Raw genomic sequence first — 18,849 nt, 5'->3', positions numbered from 1 at the left:
TGAGAGAGTGAACAGTTTTAAGTACCTCGGAGTCCACATATCCGAGGACTTGACATGGACCACACACATTGACAGTGTTATCAAGAAGGCACGACAACGCCTCTACTTCCTTAGGTGCTTAAGGAAGTTCAACGTGAGTCAGAAGATCCTCAAGAACTCCCACTCATGCACAATAGAAAGCATCCTGACTGGCAATATCACCTCCTGGTTTGGGAACTTGGGTACTGCAGACTACAGAGAGTGGCCCGTTCAGCCGAACGCACAATTGAAGGTGGGCTTCCCACTCTCCAAGACATTTACAACAAGCGGTGCATGGGCAAGGCTAAGAGAATAATCAAAGACTCCAGCCACTCAAACAACTGCCTCTTTGATCTGCTGCGGTCAGGCAAGCGATACCGGAGTCTCATGGCAAGCACAGAGAGACTCAGAAGGAGCTTCTATCCCCAGACCATCAGGATGCTCAATGAATGAACAATGAACAATAAGCAAACCATCAACACACCCACAGCGCACATACACTCACTTAAATAAACAACACACTGTAGCACCCACTTTACCACTTTAGACACACTTTACACTTTATATTTATATTATTGGTAAGGAAATTGCACATCATTCTCATTCCTTATTGCACCTCACCACTACAAGGTGGCACCACAAGCTAAGCTATACTTCACCATTCTTGTACCAGCTGTACTGTATATATAGATACACTGAACAATTTTGTTGTTTACACTTGTTTACGTACTTGACTTTCTATTTTATACTTATTATACTTATTTGATACTATCTTGTTATTATCTAGCACACTCTCAGGAGCAACACAGAAAGAAACATTTCATGCAAAGTATTCTGTATTCTGTATGACAACTAATAAAGAAACTTGAACATTCACTTATATTGATATGGTAAAATAATATTTTTATTTTATTATATTATATTATAATCTATTCTATTCAGGAAAAGTGGCATTGGATGAATCATGCAACTGCAAGACACCTGCAACACCTGCCTGAATACGATTGATGACTGACAATAAATTACTGTACCTAAGCTACTGTACGCATATTAAGGACTATCTAATTTGCATAAATGGCATGTTGATTAAAGAAATTCAAGAGAAAAGAGTTTGATGAATAAATCCATGGCCTGGGATCATCCTGCTTTTCTTTCTTATTTGGTTGATGAGTTATGCATCAATAACGACCACCGTTTCTGCTATAAATATGAGTTTCAAGCAACATTTTCACAACTGATCTAAAATCAGGATATGATTTTAAATTCCTCATGTATGCAAACATATAAAAACATATTTCATTTATCGGGATTTAGGATAAATTGGCCGAAGTCGGCCTTCCTCCCACTTAACGCCCCTGCAAAAAGAAATATAACCCTCCCAGAAGAGATACCGATGGTAAAACACTTTAGATGTTTGGGAGTTGAAATATTCCCTACCATAAGCCAAACGGTGAAGCACAATTACATAAAAATCCAAAACAAAATCAAATACGACCTTGTCAGGTGGTCAAAACTTAAAAACTCAGTACAAGCACGGATATCAATAATTAAGATGGACGTCCTACCTAGAATCAACTTCTTCAGCTCAATGCTACCGTTACCCCCTCCAAAGGGTTACTGGAAAGAATTACACTCCTCCACATACAAATTTATTTGGAGTAACAAACCACCACGTATAAAAAGATCCACCGCACAGAGAAACAAAGCAGACGGTGGTATGGCATTTCCAGATTTCCACCACTATTTTAAGGCATACACTTTAAGACCACTGACAACATGGTTTGATCCCCAAGCATCAGTATCCTGGAGAAATTTAGAAGAAAATATAGTAGCTCCACATAGGCTGAAGGACATAGTGTACACCAAATTATCAATTAAGCAATGCGAACGGAAATTTGGCCCCATAATCACTCATGCAATCCGGATATGGCGTGAAACACAAAAAAAATACTCTATCCCACATAAATGGCATAATCATACTCCCTTATTCAATAACAATGCACTCTTGATTGGAAAACAACCTATAAGATTCCCTAGATGGGAAAAGCAAGGCATACACACATTAGGAGACGTTTTCAACAAACAGGGTTTTTGTAGTTTTGATGAGATATGCAAAACATTTTATCTCACCAAGTCCTCATATTATTTTTACGCACAGTTATTGGCATGTTTGAAGGCTCACGGTGTTCCATTAAGGATACCAATTGTACACCACAGATACCACAAATTCTTCTATGAAAGAGAGACATCGAGAGGTTTTGTTTCAGATTTTTATCATCAATTACTAACGGCCTCGTATGAAACCCTACATCTAGACTCAGTCTGGAGGAGGGATATACCAGACCTGGAGATAGACTTTGACTGGCAAGAAGCCTGGGCAAATGTACGCCTTGCATCAAGGAACCCGGACCATCAACAAATCAATCTTAACTATATTCACAGGACATACTTAACTCCTATAAGACTGAACAAAATGGGTCTTAAACAAGACTCCAAATGCTCCTTATGTACAAATGGGGACGAAGGGACATTTATGCACATGTACTGGGACTGCCCACCAGTTAAGATATTTTGGAAAGAAGTGACCCAGCAATTGTCAAATCTCTTAACTCTGGATATACCTGTACACCCCTCTGTATTACTGCTGAATGATGTCTTTGAGCATGCAGTACCTCCACAGCTAAAGAGATTGGTTTTATCCGGTATCACAGTGGCTAAAAAGCTGATAGCATCACGATGGTTTCAACCGGAAAAAATGTGCCGTAAGGTCTGGATTCTTACATATCTCGATGTGATTTATCAAGAAATATCAACAGCTAGAATTTTGGGTCTCAATGAATCCAAAATGGCAATGTGGTTAGAAGTGGTGGAGAGAATAAAAGCCAGCATATAATGGTAGTGTCTGGTTAGGAACAAATTATAATGGTTGGATTATCCAATGGGGGGTCCGGGAGAGGGGGGTACGAGCTGGAGCATATGTGTATTTGTATATCCTATTGTGTGTTGTCATGTTTGTTTATGTGTTTGTTTAAAAAATTAAAAAAAAATAAAATACAAAAAAAAATACAAAATATTTCATTCATGTTTCTACCTTGTTTAGTCAAAAAGATATGCACTTAAATAGATTTCAGCCTGGCGCTGGCGGCCATGTTGGATTTCTCAATTTTGGGGCCTTATTTGACATTTTTGAGCTTGGTATACAGCAGATTTGGATTCAGCACCCCTTAATACCCCTAGAAATGTTGTGTACCAAAAATAAACACGAAATGCCTTCAGGGTTATGATTTTCTGAAAATTGACTCTGTCTAATAGTGCTCATTTACCTTAATATATTGATCTATTTTACTGCTGCTACCTTTTTAATAATAATAATAATAATAATTAATTTTATTTGTATAGCGCTTCTCAGGAAACCAAAGTCGCTGACAGTAGGCAGAGAAACTAAGAAAAATAAAGAAACAAAAGGAACATAAGACCACGGTGGAAACAGGGAAAACAGCATGAGATACACAGAAACATAAAGCCACAGTAACAAACATCAAAACAGGTTGGAGGGGTGGGGGGGGGGGGGGTAAGGTTGGGGAAGGCTATGGAGGGCTTTGAAGGTGAGGAGTAATGTTTTGAAGTTGATGCATTCCTTGATTTTTAAATGTATTTATTGTTTGTTTGTCTACCACATTGTTTTACTCGTTTGACTCTTTTATTGTGTCCATTTATTTATGTTGACTGATCTATTGGATACATCTATCTATCTATCTATCTATCTATCTATCTATCTATCTATCTATCTATCTATCTATCTATCTATCTATCTATCTATCTATCTATCTATCTATCTATCTATCTATCTATCCAGCAATGTATGTTACCATGTTACTCATCATTATGTAGAGTAAGTACTGTTAAAAAAACTCACTCGTTTTTGCCTCCCAATTGTTGGCCGCCAAAAACTATACTATACAAAAAAATACTTGTTTAAATTTTTTTTTTTATTATTATTATTATTATACTAAACAGTCAGCCTCTTCTTGTGTGATCCTGGTAGCTCTGAGTGAATTGGAATTGAAATGATGATCGAATCCCGATAGGTGGCAGTATCGCCTACCTTTTGAACTGGGCTAGTTTACTGTGGGGGGGGGGGGGGGTTTGATTGATTGATTGATTGATTGAAAAGTTTATTAACAGATTGCAGAATGGGTACAGTACAGCTCAATACATACAATTGTTAAGGGGATGCAGACCAGAGAAAGACTTTCGTCTTGTTTACATCAGGGTCCCCCATTTTCAATTCATCATAACCGGGTTGCTCACTCACTGCTGGCAGGATTAGTCGCCGCCGGAGTTGAGAGAACTCCAGAGGCAGCAGGAGTGGTAGAGACTGAGTAGGGATGTCCCGATCCGATCACGTGATCGGGATCGGCGCCGATCACGTGCTTTTCAGAGGATCGGGATCGGGAAAAAAATTAAATAAAAATCGGCAGCAAAAAAAGATTTTTTTTTATTCAACAAACATGACCATGTTCACGTCTTAAACTCATACAGAGGCCTTAGTTTTGGTTTTAAATTACATATAATATATCATTAATGTATTTATTGTCACACAGAGCAGAATAATTGTCCACAACAAACACATTCCCTTTCATTTACACCGTTGCAACAAACACATTCCCTTTAATTTAGACCGGCTACACGCTCACATCACAACAACAGTACAACACGTCGCTCCCGAAACACTGTTATCCACTCACTTGAGCAGCTAGAGGTTTGGAAGTTGGAACTAAGCATTTTAAAATAGAAAGTCAAGCCAGTCCAACAGCAATTGCAATGTTTGCAAGGACGACATTCCGTGTGGAGGAAAAACTCATGAAGCAGCAGGCTGGAGCCTGGAGGCGGACTTTTCAGACTAACTTTTCACCTGGATAACGTCAATTATTTGCTGTGACTAAGGATTATCGTCGGCGTTTCAGACCGTAAGTCGAACACTGAATGTATACTAATGTGCAAACATATATTGAAACTTTTAATATTTCTTATGAAGCACATTTCTCAGGGTGAATGTAATAACAAGAGCCGCCGCGCTCGCGCCCCTCCAGGGACTATAGCCAACAGAGGGGCTTGTCTTGCTCCGCCAGTTTCTGACAAAAATGCGTCAAAATTGATTACTAATGTGAAAGATCGGATCGGGAACGATCGGAATCGGTAGATATTTAAAATCACATGATCGGAATCGGATCGGGAGCAAAAAAAGGCGATCGGGACATCCCTAGTAGAGAGGTACCGGCAATGGCGATCGCAAACTATTGGATATTATTATGAAGAGGACAAAACTATCACACTTATGGATGATAAGGTGCGTTTTCACCAGACTACATTGGACTCAGCACATCTGGTAAATCATAAAAATACTATAGTCAAACCAGCCGAGGAGGTAACGTATTCTGTTCAAGGCTCCGCGGTAGTCGCCGCCGGGAGAGTACTCCAAAGGCAACTGGTACCGGCAACTATTGGAGATTATTATGAAGAGGACAAAACGATCACACTTATGGATGATAAGGTGCGTTTTCACCAGACTATGTTGGATTCTAGTATTTTCAAACAGGCTGTTTGGATGTAACGCTAACGGCGCTGCCAGGGCCAACTAACGTTATTTATTGTTCCTGTTCTGACCCAAGACACTTCGGAGAAAGAGTGGACAGGGTTTTGGTGGACCTGCTGACAAAGGTAACGTCTATTTTACCGAACCCCATCATAAAACATGCCTTTGTAATGATCCCAGCGTCGGAAAACGATTCCGCCAGGGACCCTCCCCCCATGGTTTGTGAATCATTCTACGAAATGCGCATATGCGCACAAAACACGTCATAGCTCGCGTTCCAGGAAACGGAATTGGATTATTTTGAAACAGGAAGATTTTTTGCATGGGATAGCGCAGGAACGAAGGTATGTGTAGAACTAAACGGGTTGTTCCCTGTTGGAGTATACTTCCTTTCAAATTAGGCATACTATTGTTTCCATAGCTATAATATAGAATATATGATGGGTCTGCAAACATAGTGAAAATGGTCAAAAAAATGCTGGAACCAGGGAGTACAGATGGAAAAACAGTGTGGCAGTCAAATAGTTAATGGGGTTACTATCCCACCCACTGTTAATAAAGATGCATTCATTCCTGTAGTCATATTTATCAGTCAGCTTGTAGGATGAGATGTGTGAACCCAGCAAGGACAGGCTGAATACGAGAAGTAGCGTCATTGGAAACTCTCTCCTCCACGGCCACAGGCTACTATACCACTACTATACCACATGTCACATGGTCAACATAGGAGCTGCACCGTTCTCTTTCTTCTACCAACTGCTGCAGGCAAATCAACATCTTTGATATAAGGATGAGTATACAGGCTGATATCAGCTTACCCAGCTCACACAAAGACTGCACACACACACGGATACACATGGAGGCTACAGTATAATCTTATGTGTTGGCATGGCGAGGGAAATTATGTGCCCCCGACTCAAGTACAGGTTCCTTCTTGACAGTTAGTAACAGTGTAACTAACCTACATGATTAGCCTAGGTGGTTATAGGCACCAGATAAGCTAGACCACAAAACAATGTCATGTTTACAAAAGTGTAGGCAATAAAACAGCTAAACCATGTAGTAGCAGATACCCCACAATGTAGATAATCCTTAAAGGAGATTGTAATTTGGTAGTGGTTGTGTCTAGATGTGAGGATTGTCACTGGCTTAGTGATGAGTCCTGTGTAGTGTTGTCAAAAATATCAAAAAATCGATACATATCGATTCTGAATATTTAAAACGGTTTCAATACTCATTTCCCGAAATATCGATATTTAATTATTCATAATTTTTATTTTATTTTTTTTTGTATAAGGAAGTTGCATTGTTTCATTTCAATACCTGTAATAGTACAGTGGTCCACACACACACATGTGCATTCAGTTAAGTTGGAATATGACTGTAATACAAACAGTTCAGTTTGTCAGGTACATGCAACACAGATTACAGTGTTTACATCTGTCTGCTTGAGAAAATACCATGTTCTGCAATAAAAATGATTGAAGTGAGATGAACAGTTATTTTTAAATGTGTGATCTAAAGATAAACAAAGGGTTTTAAAAGTGTTATAGTTATCTTCTCTTATAGTACCAGAGAGAAGCTGAGGAGAGTCAACCAGCAACAAAAGCTATTTTTTTTTTACATTTTAAGATTGAACCTTTTTCACCGTGGTATCGAAAATGGTATCGAATATCGATACTTTTCAAGGTATCGTATCGAAGTTCAAAATTCCAGTATCGTGACAACACTAGTCCCGTGTTTGACAACTGACCCCTGTTCATCTGAAAACAATTCCTAAACAATACCCTGACCCTGCCTGGATGATGCATTGCTTCAAATAACAACTGAATTAGCCTAATAGAGTCAGACCATAAGCCAAAGTGTTTTCAAGAGAAGTGGTTCTAAGCTATACTATTTGAGGTTGGAAACCGTGTTAACCCAGACCAAGAACAAACTGTTCTAGACTAGTGTGGCGCTCACACGTAAACAGACAAGAACAGAGCTGAGGCCACTTTGCGGTAAGGCTGGGCAATTAATCACATTTTATTTTCAATAATGATTTTTGGCTTGCAACGATTATGAAAACAAGATCATCGACTTTTAGCCAGAACACGTTTTTGAGCCAGGTCAAGCCTTTGAGCCAGGTCATGTTTTTGTTTTTCAGTTCAAATTATATTTCTGGTCTACTTTCTCTGCGAGCCACAAGCTCATGGTTGGAGCAGAGGAGCAGAATCTCTTGTTGACCAGCACAGAGAAATGGCTTGTGGTGTGAACAGCCATGCTCCTGCTCGCTGGAGAACTGACACGCTTCGGTGTCCTGTGTGACTTAAGGTGCTCCCATAATCGAGCGGACTGTACACGGACTGGACTCTGCGGAGGTCCACTGGACTCTTTGAGCTTTCATAGAAGAGCGGATCTCCGCGGACCAATTTCCTACATGTCTCGCGCCAGTTTACACAATTTTCCCCACGCTGTTCAACTTCTGTCATGTCGTCGTCATCCGATGCCAAAATAAAGAGTATGTTATCTCCGTTTCCAATATTTCGATAATAAAACGGGCAGTTTTATGTGACAAGCGTTTTGTGTGACACCAAGTCAGCGGCGCGGATGTCCGCGCGTCAGAAAATAGGAGCTTCGCACTTGGACTCTGCTTTGGGTCTGCTTTGAGTCCCCCTTGGGTCAGCTTTGAGCCCACGGGAGTCTGCTCCGTGTATGGTCCGCTCGACTATGGGAGGGCCTTTAGTACTCAACTGAAAGAGAAATCTCATCTAGGTAGGGCTGGGCGATATGGCCTAAAAATAAAATCTCCGATTTTTTCACACCACATCCGATTTACGATTTGAATTGATTTCTTTCTCTTAAAAACTAGAAACGCCAAGGAAATCATTCAAATAAGTGTTGTTTTTATTTGACAAAAAAAATTATCAAACCAAGATGAATTTCCCTATTGGGAACCTAACTTTAACCAATCTTCACAATGTCCCTATTGGGATTAATAGTGCAATAACTTGCTTTTTCACCAAACTTCACTTAAAACAAATAAAGGTGCCTCTTGATCATCAAACAAGAATGAATTTCCCTATTGGGATTAATAAAGTGCAAATCTAACTCTACATTTTTTTTGTTTGTTTTGTTGTGAAAATCGATTTTCATTTTTAAAAAAATTCCTAAATCATGAATTTGAATTAATCGATTAAATCGATGAATCGCCTGGATGAATATGACTGGAAACTGACATGGAAATTCACTTCTCAACAATTGCAGGGAATTGTGCATCACGACGTGGCAGAAAGAGATAGAACCCCGATACAGCCATCTGAAAGCAAAAGAGGAAGTGATCTATGATCTTTGCCGGGCAAAAGGAGTGGAAGTGATGGAATAGTAGTCTAGATGAAAGTCCTCCTTCCAAAGATTCTACTCATGTTAAAGTATTAAAGCACTTGAGGGAAGAATTAACACGAGTGCAGAATGAAACTGCCCTGAGAAAACTGCAAATGAATCGACTCTGAGCTTAGGTTTCCAAATTCCGTTACCTCACACGTCCCTTTCCCCTCACTGCCCTGTGCCCCTCCTCTCGGTTTGGCATGGGCTGTGTTAGCTATCCAGTTTGCACAGTAGCGGCTCAAATGGGCTAATCCAGTGTACAAAATCAGTGTGTTTGTTTAGTACACAAATTCTGAGGTGGGATGCAGAAGGGAGAATGGGGGTTATTTAGACAGAAATATGAGGGCCACATTCGGTGGTGGGTGGCATCAATCACAGTCCTACATTAGGATCTGTGCCAAACTCTCCCTAGGCCAGGACCGCGACAGCACCCGCTTCATATCTGACCCATTTTAACATCTGTGAGTCCATTACTCCAGTATGAAAACGCATACAGCAGCCCCCCTTGAGAATTTAAAGCCCTTAATACCATGATAGGGGTCCATCTTTACTGCAGAACAATGTCTGTGGGCTTATCCATTAGAGACATAACATAGTTAAAGGTTCAGTTCCAAATTCTTTACCTCTAACCTCTATCCCTATTTCTCACTTACCAATGATGCTGTGTTGATGGCAGACCACTCTCAGCACAATCTATGCTGTTCTCCATACTGGATACCCGCAGCTCTGGCTAGTTAGCCACAAAGCTAACACAAAGACAAGCCCTAATGTGGAGCAAATTTCAGCCTTTATTTCAGGGCTTGTACAGGAGCATGGCCCCATTGACTGTGCATTCGTTTTGTGGCTAACTAGCCAGAGCTGCAGGTAGCCAGCATGAAGAACAGCACATATTGTGCTGAGAGGGGAGTCTACCATCAACACCATTGGGAAGTGGGAAATGGGGATAGGGGTAACAAATTCTGAACCTTCTTGGAACAAATTCTGAATTCCTGAATTTCCCCAAGCGGGGATTCATAAAGGAACACTTGACTTTACTTAACTTTTAAAACTAGCTGGCTGGACTGTGACAGAATGTGATGTTGTTTGTGATGATGACCCAAAGTAACTTCAGAGATGGTCATGTAGCAGTACTGTCTATCTGTATGTCGTTGTGTGTGTCATATAATGATGAATTGAAAATGGGGGACCCTGATGTAAACAAGACGAAAGTCTTTCTCTGGTCTGCATCCCCTTTGTGTATTGAGCTGTACTGTACTGTACCCATTCTGCAATCTGTTAATAACGTTTTCAATCAATCAATCAATCAATCAATCAATCATATTTAGCCTACCCAGTACCCATATGCTACAATGTTAATTGGTTAACACAGAATAGGAGATAACTCAGCTCAAACTCACAGAAAGAGGTCAAACATGCTAGCAACCTGAGCTATATAAAACATATTATTTTGCCTCACATTTGCTCTGGTCTCTCGTCTTGACAGCAGAGTCTCGTCTCATCTGTCGGTTACTCTGCGGTTATTGACAGCTGGCCGTTGATGGAGTTGGTCTACAAGATACACTATACGACCGGGGTGCCCATGTACATGTCAAAGTACTTCCCAAAGGTCAGTGAATACCACAACCACTACACCAGAGGAAGCTCAACAAATCATGTTAAACCCAGATTCGGCTCAAACAAGGGACTAAACACGTTTCGCAATTATGCCACAACAATGTGGAACGCCCTACCCAAAGCTGTAAAGGAATGTGAATCCCTGCCCACATTCAAAACCGCTCTTAAAGAGCACCTACGGGAGGCTGCAATTCGAAACTGGCCACCGTAAATGCCCAAAACCCCCACCACCTCCTAATAGACAGTCTCCTCACCACCGCATGTATATATTCCCTCCCCGCCGTATGTATATTTCCCTCCCACCCACCCCCTCCTAATGTACAGTCCCCTCCCCATCATATGTATATACTCTGTCAGGATCTAGGGGTAACAGTACTGTATATTTGAATACCGTTATGTCACAAATGTATCAGTACTAAATACCTATATGTCCCTATGCCATAAATGTCATGTATGTTGTGTATGTCATAAATGTCTATATGAATTGAAAATGGGGGACCCTTATGGAAACAAGACAAACGTCTTTCTCAGGTCTGCATCCCCTTAACAATTGTATGTATTGAGCCGTACTGTATTGTACCCATTCTGCAATCTGTTAAATAAAGTTTTCATTCATTCATTCGTCGTCGTCGTCACCTCGTAGCGACCGTTAGTGGTGAAGTTGAGTTCAACAAACGCAAACTATTCATGTGTTTGCTAAATTGCTGAGTAAAAACTCATACGGGAGTGCTAACGTATAATAACGTACCTAACGTTACCTCGAAACACATTGGTCCAAGTAGAAGAACGCCATAAAGTACTTAACGTTACTCCAGTTATGACCCTCGACGTGAAGTTACCAAAAGAGAAGTTTTCTAACGAGAAGGTGGCTATAGTTGCATTACACCTTAGTTACACGCGTACTAATGGTTCATTACTACGTATTTACGTGCACAACATGAAAAGTACTTACGGTTGTTGGGGTAATGTGCTGCTGGGAGAACAGTTGTTATCTTGAGGTGGGTGTCCGTCTGCGTCTGTCCCGTTGATCGTGTGAGCGGAGCTGCAGTCTGTGCCGGACAGAAACAAGGTTTGTGTGTGCGCGCGCGCGTGTGTGTCGTGAGTAGGGTCCAGCTGCAGCGCCGGGAATCCTCTCAAGGGGCAAGCCTGTGGCAGCCACAGAGAGCGCGCTGATTGGCGGAAAATAAGTTTCTCGAAGTACTCGGAGGTGCATGCGGCATGCCATGATATAATCCATCTATGGAAAAAAGACATTTCCAGTGAGTGAAGGTTTGTTCAAATCATGAGGGAACAAAATACAAAATATTATTTTGAGGCCTCAACTTGATTAATTTGAGGGAACAAAATACTTGAGGTAACTATTTTGAGGCCACAAAATATTTTTCTATTTTGAAGCCACAAAATATTATTTTGAGGCCCAAAATTGATTAATTTGAGGCAACTAAATACATTTTGAGGTAACAAAATACTATTTTGAGGCCACAACATATTTTTTCATTTTGCGTGGCAGCAATACGCCTTTGTAGCAAGCAGATTAGCTGGGCTAGCTAGCTAACATTAGCTGAACTGCTTGATATAGCTAACTAGCGAATAGCATCAGCTAGCTAACATTAGCTAATGTTCTTTGACACTATTATTACACCCAGGCATGCGTTGCTGATAGGCTAACTGGCTGCACGGTGTTTTAATGACGCCACGTGCACGCGCGCTCCCATGCATGCACGCACTCCCGCGCATGTGCATTAATTTTCCCTCGCGTTTGCACAGACTAAAGACAATGCCTAATTGCCTCTACGAATGGAATGTAACACATTTCATTCACAAGTTGTGTGAATGTATCTGAGAACGTATTTGAACACACTTGACGACCTGAGCTATTGTTATGCAAAGTAGCCATGTGGGTACACTACTTAGCGAGTTGGCGCATCAGTCGAGTGCAGCGCATTCCTCAGGTTTGGTGTGAACGATGGTCTGACTCAGGCAGAGCACCGTTCACACCAAACCTGTGAATGTGATTGCCATGAGCCAGATACACGCGACGAGTCGAGTGCAGCGCGTTCTTGCGTGCATGTGCGCGCGCACATCCGTGCATGTGCGGGCACGCGCTTCTGCTCACAAAAGCTTGGTTGCACGCCGTCCCATGAGCAACGCACCTCTGATTACACCAACACCATGGAATTAATGACCAATTTGACAACGTTCTCTGTCAGAATAGTCAGTAATTGTATGCTAACGTTTCAACATACTTGTCTTGTTGCCCATCAGCACTGGCAAATGCACTACTAGTTACAGTAGGTAGCTAGCTACATCTATTACTAAACTAGTTACAGTAGGTAGCTAGCTACATCTATTACTAAACTAGTTACAGTAGGTAGCTAGCTACATCTATTACTAAACTAGTTACAGTAGGTAGATAGCTATACATCTACTTCCACGCCTTGTGTTGAATGTCGGACTGGGACTTGACATGACATTACCAACGTCTTTGACATTTTTTATTTTTTTATTTATAGTTGACCAATGAGGTCAACAGGCTACTACCGGGAATCCATGTAATAATAATAATAATAATAATAATAATAATAATAATAATAATAATAATAATAATAATAATAATAATAATAATAATAATAATAATAATAATAATAATAATAATAATAATAATAATAATAATAATAAGAAGAAGAAGAAGAAGAATAAGAATAAAACAAGAATAAAACATAAAAAAATTTATTACAAAAAAATATATATCTATATATTTTTTTAATCTTAGGGGGGCTTCAGCCACTGGCGTAAAGTACGGAAGTTTCTCGAAGTACTCGGAGGTGCATGCCATCTAAGAATGAAGTGAGCGTGTGTTATTGGAATGATTGATTGATTGATTGAACATTTTATTAATGTCCGCCTTGTTTCGAACTGGTTATGCTTAGGCCCTCTTTCGAAGTCGTTATGCTTAGAGTTTATCTAGAGCAGGGCGATAGAAGACCACCAGCCCTGATTCCAAACTCTAAGCATAACCGACTTCGAAAGAGGGCCTAAGCATAACCAGTTCGAAACAAGGCGGACATTAATAACATTTTCAATCAATCAATCAATCAATCAATCCAAGGCAATAACACACGCTCACTTAAAACAGCGCATCTCCGAGCTGCTTCTATAGAAAGTAGGTTCGTACACTAGGTTCGTGGCTGCCACAGGCTTGCCCAGTGAGAGGATTTCCGGCGCTGCAGCTGGACCCTATTGGTGTCGTTGCCTGGGAAAGTGTTCACACCCCACCATGCGGCAGGCCAGAGTTACTCCATTAACTATTTCCTGTCCATTCCAAATGATGTCCATATGACCATATCATTCTGTGCAAATTCATTACCTTTTTAACACTGCAAGATGCTTCATAAGTAACCTGGTGTTCATAGTAGCCATGTGTACATTTGTAGTTACATTCTAAGTAATGATGAGGCACATTCAATTGTGAGACCATTACATTTGCATTTACATTTAGTCATTTAGCTGACGCTTTTATCCAAAGCGACTACATGTGCTGTACAACAAGTCAGCAGGAAGGTAACCTCGTTCCCAGTTGTACAACTCTGGCAGCTAAGGGTAAGTAGCATTGTTCGTCAAACAGTATCGAACTTGAGTGCTACAGACTTGAGTGCCTACTGGCTGACCCCTATTAGTCGATTAGTCGACTAATCGGTCGAAAGGAGCCGTAGTCGACTAGCCAACCTCTTAGTCGAATACAAAAAAATATATATATATATATATATTTATAATATATATATTTTGTATCATTCTTTCCAAAAGAAAAGAGGCCTAGAAGCGTGGCTAACGCTAATGGCACCCATACCAGAGGCTAATTGCACCCATACCAGAGGCTAATTGCCTACAAAAACAGGCACAGAGGCACTGAAAGAGGATTTCACCCATCTAATGAACACACTAGACTAGAGGGGTTCCCAAACTTTTCAGGCCGCAACCCAAAAATAACGGGGTCAGAGAGCCGCGACCCCCACTATTATAGGAGGTAAAAAAATATATAATTTTTTTTTAAAATATATATATATTTTTTTATAAATGGAAATGTATGGTTGAAACATGCACACGTTCAAATGCACACACACTAATAAGCATTGGAGGCTTTTAACCAGGGCCGGACTGGGGAAATCATTCAGGCCAGGAAATATAGTGCAAAATATAGCCCCAGTCAGGCCACTTTTTAAGCAGGGGGTCCTCCCACCAGGACATTTCTTGTTACAAAGACTTAATTTCCTGCATTCTGGTGCAGGCATTTTTTTTTTATTTGTACCCTTTAAATGCCAGTTATTTGTGATGGCATCACAAATTATTGTTAAAAAACAGGCTAGCATATGTATGATTAGCAACAACACTGATTTTGATGGATTTTCAGTTTTTTTGTAATGTCAGATTGAAAATAATACAATCTTTTATTCAACTTCAGCCCTGATCATAACACCACATTAATTTTATAATTCTAACCCTTTAAATGCCAGTGTGTGTGATGGCATATATTTGCAATATATCAAATGCAAAGTAGATTTTTCTGGGGGGGATTATTACAGGCATGTGTCAATGATTAGCAACAACAGTTTTTTGTAAGGGTCCCGCCTCCACCAATCACATGCGGCTCCTTTTGTGTGTGTGTGTGAGAGCAAGAGAGAGAGAGAGAGAGAGAGAGAGAGTTCTCCAACTTGTGTGAGTTGCAGTGTTCTCCTGGTTGTTCCCCACCTAGGTTATCTAACTATTGCGCTGCTGCAACTAGAAACACTGTCCTGGCCTGCTTCTAAGTTCAGTGGCCTGACTGCAAAAAAGATTTTTTTTAAATTTGGCGACCCCCCGCGGCGGCCCTCCTGTGGGTCGCGACCCCGACTTTGGGACCCCTAGACAAATATCAAGATGTATCCATCAGTGGACCAATTGCATGCTTTTGCAGTGGACCCTCCCTCACTTTCCCTCCAACCACACCCTCCCGCCCATCAATTCTTAATGATTTCCTTCCCATCTCCCTGACGAACCTGATAAATCTAGTGGGATCTATGAAAACCTATTAGACATCATACCGACATGCATGCTAAAAAATGAAGGCGTACTCACCTCCATTGCTCCGTGTCTGATTGCCATTATAAACTGCTCACTTCAAACTGGTTGTGTCCCAGTATATTTTAAACAAGCAGTTGTTCAGCCTCTCTTAAAGAAGCTAAACCTTGATCCGTCCCTCCCCAAAAATTATAGGCCCATATCAAAATTGCCGTTCATCTCAAAAATCACTGAAAAGGTTGTTGCCATTCAACTCACTGCTGCCTTAAATGCACACTCCATTTTTGACAAATTCCAATCTGGTTTCCGTCAGAAGCATTCTACCGAAACAGCCCTCCTCAGAGTCTCAAATGACACCATGAGATCATCTGACGAGGGAAAATGTTCTGTGCTGGTGCTATTGGACTTAACTGCAGCTTTTGATACAGTCGATACAGTCGATATGTCTCTTTCAAGCCTGAACAAACTGACAAATTATCTGCCATCTTTGACTGCCAGACTGCTGTCAAGGATTGGATGGCAAACAACTTCCTTCAGTTAAACGCAGAAAAAACTGAGGTTCTTATTATAGGCTCAGAAAAAGTCACCTCAGAAGTTGCCACATGCATGGGGACCCTCTCAACAAATCTGAGGCCCAAGCTCAGAAACCTTGGTGTGATCTTTGACCAGCAGATGCGCTTTGATCACCACATTAGATCTCTGACACGTACCTGTTTTTTCCATCTACGAAATATTGCCAAACTCCGATCTGTTGTGTCCCAGGTAGAGCTGGAAATGATTATTCATGCTTTTGTTTCATCCCGCCTGGACTATTGTAACTCCCTTTTCACTTGCCTCGATGCATCCACTTTGGGCCGGCTACAAATGGTCCAAAACGCAGCCGCTAGGCTGCTGACTAGGTCCAGAAAATATTGCCACATCACTCCCATCTTAGTTTCCCTTCACTGGCTCCCCATCAAATTCAGAATTCACTTTAAGGTTCTGGTCATCACCTATAGAGCACTCCTTGGTCAGACACCTGCCTACATCTGCGACCTACTGCGTCCATACACCACGAACAGATCGCTCAGGTCGTCTGATCGGGGCTTGCTGGCTGTCCCCCTGTCTAGATTGAAGAAAAAAGGGGACAGAGCATTCGAAACCGTGGCCCCCAGGTTGTGGAATGCTCTGCCCTTGGACCTTAGATCTGTGGTCTCTGTAAACACTTTTAAAAAGCAGCTAAAGACTGTGCTGTTTAAACAGGCGTTTGGCGAATTATGCTCTATGTAAATCTTTTATGTCTTTTTATCTGTTTTGGCTTTTCCTGATCTTTCACGTTTTAAATTTTTTTTTACCATGCTGCTATCTTTTGCATTTTATTGATGTTTTTACTATGTGAAGCACTTTGTGACCCTGGTCTGTGAAAGGTGCTATATAAATAAACTTTACTTACTTACTTACAAGAAGCCTTCAGTCGACTCCTTCAGACATTAAGCACCCCCCACAGCCCAAATGGAATAATAAAAAATGTAATAAAAAAAAAAAAAAATATTAATATTAAAAATATTATAAATTGTTTTTGTCGACCAATAGTCGACTAACGGCAAATTTTGGCCAATCATAGTCGACCATCCAAATCCTTAAGTCGGGGACAGCCATTTCAGATATTAGTTGAAGAAGTGTATTTTTAGTCTGACAGACCTGTCTCAAAGCCTGCCCTCTTTTCTTGATCCTCCAATCACAACTGTCGCTTACCTCGGACAAACTTGGTTTGTCCGAGGTAAGCGACAGTTGTGATTGGAGGATCAAGAAAAGAGGGCAGGGTTTGAGACAGGTCCATTGGGCAGGTTTCGGCTGTCCTGACTGTGGTGGGAAGTTAGAGCTCAGTTTCAGCCAGACCATTAATTAAAAAGACCAATGCATGTATTGCAAGAACCTTGTTACTGTTTCTTCATCACGACTGAAAAACAAACAAACCAGCAAGCCAATATAATATTACACAAAGTATGATGAGAATGCAAACAGGGTTGCAGGGAGGCTTTTTTGATCTGTTGGGACATGTCAAAATAAAGACCAGTTTGAAGAGATATGTTTTGGAGTGCTATGTGGGTTGTTGGCTGACTTCCTGTAGCCCCCCCCCAACCTATTTTCTTAGTGTGAGGTTAGGGATATCCTCAACTAAAGAAATTCTTCTAAATTCGACTTTCCCCACATACGATAATGAAGAGGGAACTCTTTAAATCCAGTGCTTACCAGACATGTTTATAATTGTTCACAAAATAACTAATTCAGCATGGAAAAAAAGCATAAAAATGGCCTGAATCGACTAATTGACTATAAGCAGACAGCCCTATAGTGTCCTGCAAAACGTCCGGGCTCCCAACTGTTTGTGTTCATGTGGGTGTTTGTCTGCGCCAGGTTTTCGGTACCCTTGATTGAAGAACTCTTAAGTCTTTATTTGTGTGAACCTGGTCCCACCCTGCGGGCATGAGCATCATTGATACAATATGAGCTTACCTTGTATTCAGAATGAAAGAGTAGCTGGATAGAACAGTATTTATAGTGTGCAGAGCTTTTCTCATCCTTACTTATTACCATTGTGTGACTTGACACAGTGATCATTACTGGGTGTTACCTCTTTTTTGGTTTCTAAGTCCTCGGCTATACAGTAAAATGGCTGTTTGGCATGTCATCATCCCAGACATGTCAATGTTGATGTTTAGAGTGAAAGCATTGAATACTTTATTCACCTATAGTGGGATTTTGAGAGTTCATATAGGTGGCTTGTGTATGATCTATAGTGGCTTACGACAACATTCACTGCTGTGCTTTAAAACATCGTTGTAGGTCAAATAATGAAGGGGTTGGCACAGTTACTGCCCCTGGTGAAAAATAGAAAATGTGGATAGTGCATGTTGCATGTGGTCAGTGTGTATACGTGTATTACGCTCTACTGCACTCTCGACAGACTTCATATAAACATATGTGTACATGGTTATTACAGCGGACTTGATTTCAGGTGTGTGTGTATATGCAAGTATGTCTGCCTGTGTATTAAGTTCTACGGCCCTTGACAGACTTTATATGTGTACAAGGGGCTATTACAGCAGACTTGATTTCAGGTGTGCATTCAAGTTCTTGGTGTATTACTCTGGCAGGAGGAACACGCGTAGCAGAGAGACGGTAGAAAGGACAACGCACAATACGCCACTTTTGGAGTC

General features: G+C 40.9%; 1 protein-coding gene across 1 annotated transcript in view; it reads right to left on the bottom strand.

Moving 5' to 3' along the window:
• LOC311245455 (CD82 antigen-like) overlaps positions 1 to 11,657 on the bottom strand; it is a gene marked incomplete at its 3' end in the record, with an annotated part of 65,979 nt that extends 54,322 nt beyond the window's left edge. The window contains exon 1 of the mRNA XM_084335297.1: positions 11,547 to 11,657. The remainder of the gene's footprint in view (positions 1 to 11,546) is intronic.
• Positions 11,658 to 18,849: the final 7,192 nt, after the last annotated feature.

Source organism: Notolepis coatsorum (assembly GCF_963971535.1).
Source record: "Notolepis coatsorum genome assembly, chromosome: 18".
In the NCBI taxonomy this organism is placed as follows: Eukaryota; Metazoa; Chordata; class Actinopteri; order Aulopiformes; family Paralepididae; genus Notolepis; species Notolepis coatsorum.
The sequence above is the reverse complement of the archived record's forward strand: the minus strand, read 5'-3'. Positions and strand labels throughout refer to the sequence as shown.